Source organism: Borostomias antarcticus (genome assembly GCF_949987555.1).
Source record: "Borostomias antarcticus genome assembly, contig: scaffold_63, whole genome shotgun sequence".
In the NCBI taxonomy this organism is placed as follows: Eukaryota; Metazoa; Chordata; class Actinopteri; order Stomiiformes; family Stomiidae; genus Borostomias; species Borostomias antarcticus.
In genome coordinates, this window is record NW_028176448.1 from 398362 (window position 1) to 407117 (window position 8756).

Consider the following 8756-nt stretch of genomic DNA (forward strand, 5'->3'; position numbering starts at 1 on the left):
GTCTTGCACTTTGCAGTACTCTTCAAATTTCTCGACGGCGAGCTTGGCTTTGTAATGTTTTTGCTTGGCTGTCTCAAGAATCTGCGCTGCCTGTACAACCTGTTGTTCTGCCTCTACCACCCGCTGCGCTGCTTCAGAGATTGCCTGTTCCATTGAGGCATCTTTATCTCGCAACATGGCAACTTTCTGCTTCAGCTTATCCAAGTCATGCTGCTGAATACTTGTGTTCATAATATTATCGTATAGGCGCTGCTCTTCTTGACTGCGCCATGCAATATAATCTTGCAGATCATGCTTGCGCTGTTCGACTTCCAGTTTGCGCTTTTCTACCTCCTGCTGTGCAAGTGCCAATTCCTGTTCGCATTGTTTGACTTCACGTTCTGCCGCTTGTTCGCGAATATTTTTAACCTTCAACAATTCCTTAAGCATTTTCTCAGTAACCTACGATATGCTGAAGCTGCTTAATGGCATTATCAAGTGGGACAAATTCATCAGTTCCCTGTTTGAGAAAAGATCTGATTGATTCAATTTTCTGCAGCGCTTCATCTGCAAGATGATCCGTACCCTGCTTGTACTCACCCACTTTAACCAGTAACTCAATCTCTTCGTATTTGGACATAAGTGCTCTGGCCTTTGCTGCTGCAGCTTGATGCTCTGGTGTGGTGATTGCATTCATGACACGACTGGCACTTGCAAGAACATCAATGGCAGGGAAGTGACTGGCCGCAGCAAGTTTTCTGGAGAGAATAATATGACCATCAAGAATCGAACGAGTTTCGTCTGCTACAGGTTCGGTCATATCATCACCTTCCACCAGTACGGTGTAGAGTGCGGTGATCGAACCTACATCTGACATACCTGTCCGCTCCATCAACTTTGGTAGAGTGGCAAATACGGACGGAGGAAAGCCCCGACGGGTGGGAGGTTCTCCAGCGGCCAGTCCAATCTCCCGTTGAGCACGGGCAAATCGAGTAACCGAATCCATTAGCAGAAGTACCCGTTTACCTTTAGCACGGAAATATTCAGCAACGGCTGTCGCGGTATAGGCTGCTTTGGTGCGCTCCATGGAGGACTTGTCCGATGTCGCTACGACAATCACAGACTTCTTAACGCCTTCAGGCCCTAGGTCGTGTTCAATGAACTCTCGCAGTTCACGTCCCCGTTCACCGATCAGGGCGAGAACAGTGACATCGACTTCAGCCCCCTTAACCAGCATCGACAGGATGGTACTCTTACCACCACCAGCGGCGGCAAAAATACCCATTCTCTGGCCTTCACCACAGGTCAGCATTCCATCAATAGCCTTAACGCCCAGAGGAATTGGGCGGTCAATAATTCGCCTAGTCATGGGGTCTGGTGCATCTGCATACACTGGGTAGTAAGCCTCAGGCTCAATGCCATTAAATGCTTCAAGCTTTAAGGGATTCCCCATACCATCAAGCACATGCCCTAAAAGGTGCGGGCCAACAGCGACATGATGCACTTTGCCAGTTGGAATTACTTCAGTGGTTGAAGAAATTCCCATTATTTCTCCCAGTGGAGAAAGTACCGTTCCATGTCCTTGGAAGCCGACCACTTCAGCATAAGAATTACGGTAATTATCAGTAGGATTATTCGGAGAAACCAGTTGGCAGAGCTCGCCAATTCTGACACCTGGTACAGCGGCTTTGATGATCATGCCCTGTACTTCAGTAACGCGCCCACGAATATCAACCAGTCTACTACTTTCAACAGTTCCCTGAAGTGCTGTGGTCAGGTAGTTAAACGCTTGAGCCAACTTGATGCCCCCATTATTTTTTTCTTTGGAAGTGCTACCATTGAGATCCTTCCCATGTTCATGGCTGGAGGATGCAGCACCACTTATTCTTGGATGTCTGGAGTTATTATTCAAACGTGGCAGAGTATAGGTCCTCTACTCAAGGCAAGCCTTAAAACTTAGTAACTGCTCCAAGCATTAAGCCTGCACAGGCTTCTGTCTATATACTCTCGGCCTGATAGCATCAAGCTGAAATGACAGTAATAAATTAAGTGTAGGTCGGCTGCTGGAGAGTAAGAAAAGAAGAGTTGGAAATACCCTTCTTTTTATCTAAGCTTCAAGCTACTAAACCATCATTCCTATATCACTAGGACCACCAAGGCCTCCGGAACCACTTCGTGGGTGAGATGGCGCTTTGGGGGATATAGCCTGATCCTGCTTTGCTTTGTCAAGTTCACTGACACACCATTCTAGTGTGTTTACAAACTTTTCGAGGGTTGATTCAAATAAACCATAATCACAGGAAGCCTGAAGAGAGCGAATTAACAGAACTTCAGTCTTGTCATGGTTCAGTGCCAGAAAAGCTCCCTGCACGCTATGATGCTGGAGATTCAGAGAGAGCATTTTTTCAAAAAGTTCAGCCTTTGCTGAATCATGAGCATCCACTGGCCGGACAGAAGCGACAAATACCAACGCTTCATCATCTTCTAGGTACTCCATGTTGACGATTAATGTATCGTCAAAACACAGGCCGCAAGCGTCATGTTCATTTAACTTGAGCTCTCCCAGGCCGATGCTCTGGGCAAAGTGTTGTAGATGCTGTTCTACATTCTGCTTGAAAGACATCAGGCCCTTCCCTCCACTGATTTTATTTTCATAATTGAGCAATTGATTTTTGATAATCTATTTATAGCTTAGACACTATATATAGCTCAGACATTCGGCATGTAAAAAAAATCCATAGTTTTAATCGCAAACAGGTGTATTTCATAAAAAACTCAAAATCTTCGTGGCGTTAACTAACAAAAAACTAAACTCTTGCCTTCAAGATACAAAATAATACACGATGCTCAACTTTTTATAGGCCCTGAAAGTTTAAACTACCTTTCACTGCCACAATTGACATTTCCCTGAATCACACTGCCCAAACGGCCAAAGACATTCAGGAAAATCATGACACAGCCCTTCCAGTACCAGATTAAGAGCTTGGATCACTTGAGCTTGGTTGTCGCAATATGCCGGGAGCTGAAGATAGCTAAATATATTGATGCACGCATGACCAACGACTCTCATGCACGAAATGTCAATATCTGACAGATGGTTGTAGTAATGATTATTAATGGCTTTGGCTTTACCGTTCAAACGTTGTATATGTTTCCAGAATGTTTCAAACCAAGCCTGTTGATCGTCTGGCTGTGGGAGGCATTCAGCCAGAACATTTAAACGATAAGATTCTTGGCCGGGCTATTGATAACTTATATTACACTGGCGTCAGCTCGTTGTAGCTGAACCTTGCCATCATCTGAAACTGCCCTGCAGGGCATTGAATCTTGACGGTACCAGCCTGCATATGGATGGTGATTACAACAGCGATGAAACCCCAGATCACTTGACCTGCATCCATATCTGCTATGGCTATAACCGTGATCACCGTCCTAACTTGAATCAAGTGGTCTTGCAGTTAATGACCGAGATCAGGCTGGTATCCTCTATTCATGGCTCCATGCAGCGTCAATATAAACGACAAAACATGCTTTAATGAAATCATCAAAGCCCACTTCGCATGCTTCAAAGAGCCCTTAAATAATCGCTATTTGGTAGCGGATGCAGCGCTACATCTTGACGAAACCGTTCAGTCTATAAATCAGCAACAACAGCTGTTTATCTCGCTGGTTCCAATGAATATCAAGGAGACAAAGGAATTGGTTAAAAACGATACTTCGATGTCATTGCAGCCTGTTATGTCATTGCAGCCTGTTGAAGGCCATGAGAATTATTACTCTACTGAAGTATCTTCTCATTATGGAGAGGTTGAACCACGTTTGATTCTGTTTCGGAATGAGAATCGCAGGCTCAGTGACCAGAAAGAGCTGACCCAAATGGTTCAGAAAAAGCCACTGAAGGAGGCCAGTAATCTTGGAAAACTGAGCAAAAAAACATTGGGGCGTCTCTTTTGGTACGACAATGCAGCCGCTCAAACATAAGTGTTTTCGATATATCCGGTAACGAAAAAAGGACGATTTGATGGCATTGTTACGTCTCCAAACCAATAACTCCATAACTCCGTCTCTTATGAACGCATCCTGCGCCAATACCCTAGATTATTCACTCCACTCTCCGACAAGAGCATGGCACCATACTAGAATTATATCAATACTGAAGGCATCTCAGTGTCGCGCCTTCTCCTCCAAGGGTATCTGAATAAGTAGTCCAATGATTAACCGCAGCAATAATCGGTCACTGGTAGCGACGGGGAGCATAGAAATCACGTTAGAAACAATACCTCCCTACAACTAACCAGCTTGTTTGGTTCTGTCGTAGTCAGGCGTAACAGTTACAGCAGCAGGAGCCATCTGGTGTAGTTCCCTTGCTACGACGCCCCATTCACTAGTTCTCCATGATTGCACAGAAGAGAACATTCCTAATGGAAGTTCCAATACGCCTGCCAATATCCACTTGAATCCAGTGAGCATAGCTTCAACACAGCCTATGCCCCTTGCAAACTTTACTTTGCCTAGGCTAAATCCATACGGTCATTTATCAAATGGCGGCAAGCCCCTCAATGACTCCACTGACAATCGGACATGGATGCGGCTACATTGTCGTATCAAAAGAGCCACACTAGGAACAATACATAGTGTTTCCGCTGGATGCTCAGTTAAACCTCAATACTGACAAGTACTCTGATGGCATGAGGAAAAAATTGTCAGCCATATGATGGATCGCTATTAGTATCGAACTATTAAACGACATCGTGAGAGTTGCCACAGTATGGTTGGAACACGACAGGCTATACAACTGGTAGCTAATACGGCTCAAGACTTTGAGGCTTTTTACGAACAGAGCAAAGTTAGGATTGAGCAAACCGAAAACCTGCAGATCCTCAGTTTTGCCGGTAAGTGCCTAGTAATGCGCCAGAATGGTTTAGGGAAGCAACCAAGAAGAACGAGCAAAAAAGTCACCATAAGCTGCAAACAGGCTTATGCTAGGGAGAGAAGAAAGATCGCGAACGAATGGCACAAGTAGCCACCGTTTATACGGTAAACCCAAACCCTATACCGGCAGAATCGGTCATGGATATGGATCGGAAGAGCGACAACGTTATTAAATTTGGTGAGACTCTTTTGATACGACAATACAGCCGCTAAAACACTATGGTTTTCGATATACCAAGTAACGAAAAAAAGACGGCCCCATGGTGATATAACGTCGTCAAACCAACCACTCCATGACACCGTCTCTTATGCACGCATCCTGCGCCAATACCATCGATTATCCATTCTTCTCACCAGCTAGTGATCATCCGAACGCTGTCATTCAGCACCTTGAATCTACTCTACAACAAGAGCATGGCACCATAGAGAGCTGTATCCAGACTGAAGGCAACGAAATGTTGCGCTTTCTCCTCCAATGGTATTTAGAGAAACAGGCCAATGATAAGCCGCAGCAATCGTCTGTAACTGGTAGCGATGGAGAGCAGAGTAATCACGTCAGAACAAATACCTCCCAATAACTGACCAACTTGTTTGGTTCTGTCGTAGTCAGGCGTCACAGTTACAGCCAGCGGCAGCAATACAGAGTGTTCCCACTGGATGCTCAGTTAAACCTCAATACTAACAAGTACTATGATGGCATGAGGGAAAATTGTCTGCTATGTTATGAATCGCTCTTATGATCGAACGATTAAACGACATAGAGAGAGTTGCCCAAGTATGGTTGGAAAACGACAGGCTATGCAACTGGCAGCTGATACGGTTCAAGACTTTAGAGGCTTTCTACAAACAGCACAAGGTTGTGTCTGAGCAAGCAGCAGCCCTGCAGATCCTCAGTTTTGACGGTAAGGGCCTAGTAATGCGCCAGAAATATACCTTCCCGAATATTGTTAACGATTCAACCGGCACTTTAATCCTAAAGCAATGACATCAAGGCTTGGCTACATGGCTGCACGCACTTGCCCTATGGCAGTAAGGCTCCTCAAGCTTACTGAGAAACAGTGTAATAAGGAAAATCTAATAGCCGTTCGGAGATTACTAAGCTTACTCGATGTTCTACTTTCCTTACTTTCCAAAAAAGTATAACCCTCCATGATTTTCAAAGGCTTAAGCCAATATGGTCATATGACCTAACTTTGGAAACTGGGAACAATAACAAACTTACACGGTGCTAGCCGACAAATCAAGCATAATTATGCTGCGCCAACGTACACTATTTACGCTGTAACACTTGGTAAGTCAGGGATTTTAAACTTAAACATGATTACCATCTGACCTAAGCCTCCTGCTCGTCTAAACTTACGACACTGTTTTCCCTCGAAATAGAAGGTGCATCATGTCCAAGAACAAAATGCAGTTTCAAACAGGCATGAGCCTTATGGAGTTCTTTCAGCAATACGTCAGGAACAACAATGCCGTGCCCAATTTGTCAAATGCCGGTGGCCGAATGTGTTTGAATATCCTCGGGGTTGTTGCCTAGAGTATCACACCATAAAACCACGTTAGCTCTACCAGTGCAATCGCTGCCGTCACCCGACATAATTGACCAGTGGCACCATTCTGGAAGCTAGCAAACTTCCCTGTACCACTTGGTTTCTAAACATGTTTTTAATGACTCAGACCTCGAATGGCATATCTGCCCTAGAGACAACTGGGAATCTCTTATAATACTGCTTGGCGCTTGAAGCACAAGCTTACGCAGGTAATGAAAGAACGTGATGACAGCCGTCCTCTGCAGGGACATGTTCAAATGGATGATTCCTACTGAGGTGGTGAAAAACATGCAGACAAACGTGAAAGAGGTTCTGAGAACAAACACCAATTTATTGCCACCGTGCAAGCTAACGAGGAAAACTACCAGCTGTATATGCGTTTCAGCATGGTCACCAGTTGACTGGAAAAAGAGCTGGAACTCTGGGCGCAAAAGCATCTCGGTAATCATACCTGCTGTATTGTCAGTGATGGCCTCGGTACATTCACAGGAATGCCGACGCCGAACACCCACATACAACAATAGTGACAGGTGGTGGTCACGAATCGATGGCTAATAAGTTGTTTACGTGGGTCCACACCATGATAGGGAACGTCAAAAATTCTCTGAAAGCCAGTTACCACAATATTAACCCTAAGCATCCGCCAAAATACCTTGCTAAATATTGCTATCGATTCAACCGGCGCTTGGATTTGAGAGCAATGGTATCAAGGCTTGGTTACATGACTGCACGAACGTACCGCATGCAGCAAGGTTCCTTAAGCCATTGATGTACAGTGGTAATCAGGAACTACAAAAGTTACCCATCACGTTAAGCTTTGATAAACCCATTTTTGGGTGGTTCTTTTAATACTTCAATGCAGCTGCTAAAATATCTTGGCTTTCGATATATCCTGTAACGCAAAAGAGACGATTTTACGATTATATACCGTCGTCAAACTAATAACTACATAACACCGTCTATTGTGAACGCATCCTGCGCCATGCCATCGATTACTCATTCTTCTCACCAGCTCATGACCATTTGGACGCTATCATTCAACACCTTGAATCCACTATCCAACACAAGCATGGCACCGTATATAGTTATATCCGGACTGAAGCCAATGAAGTGTTGCGCCTTCTCCTGCAATGATATCTGGATAAACAGGCCAATGATGAGCCGCAGCAATCGTCGGTAACTGGTAGCGACGGTAAGCAAAGCAATCACGTTAGAAAAAATACCTACCGACAACTGACCAGCTTGTTTGATTCTGTTGTAATCAAGCGTCGCAGTTACAGCCAGCGAAAGCAATCAAACGTGTTTCCGCTGGATGCTCAGTGAAACCTCTATGGATGCGACTCTTTTGATACGACAATGCAGCCGCTCAAACATATGGTTTTCGATATACTAGGTACGAAAAAGAAACAGTGTTATGGAGTTATTCGTTTGACGACGTTACATCACCATAAAACCATCTCCTATTCCTACCTAGTATATCGAAAACCATATGCTTTAACGGCTGCATTGTCACATCGCAAGAACCTAGCCCTATTAAATTCCGTACTCCCTCCAAGAATAAGAGAGTGTGACCAGTGTAGAAAGATAGACGGAAGCCGTGATAGAAGAAGATTTCACGGAAGCTCTCAGGTGAGATCCAGAGCAGAAACGGCAGTTGGTCATTACTATTTATTAGCACCATCATCAGAGGAAACTGATTACCGTGATTATGAAAAAAAGGGAGTTAAGGCAACCATCATTATGTTCTTTAATAACTGTGGAACGCCGGTCACTGCTTACCCTACAAGGGGGAATGAGACTATTGAACGCTGATGGGCAGAACGGCCACTGAAGATACTCAGGTGAGAGTCTGACAAGGTGGCTATGGGGATCCGGAAAATGCTAGCAAGAGAGGGGTATTGGAATTTCCATAAGTAATGCTATCGCCTTCGCGATCATGTAGAACTAATGAATGGGGCGTCGTAGCAAGGGAACCACACCAAAAGCATTTAGCTGCCTAGATTATGCTATGAAGGCATTCTTTCTCTGGCAAAAGCAATGTGCATACTGTCAAAGCTCAGAGCCAGATGTTATCAGCAAGCCCTGCTATGGGGAAAAAGGCCATCCATCTACGGATAGTAGACCTGACCATATGTAATACCATGTACAAGAAACCTGCTTCGTAGCATACGAGACGTACGAGGATAACTGGGTTGCTGTATTCTGGGCACGAATGACCTGAATCAGGACGATCTGAATGTAAGTGAATTGTGGTCTACCTATAAGTCAAGTAGCAGCAACATGTTGAAAGAGGAT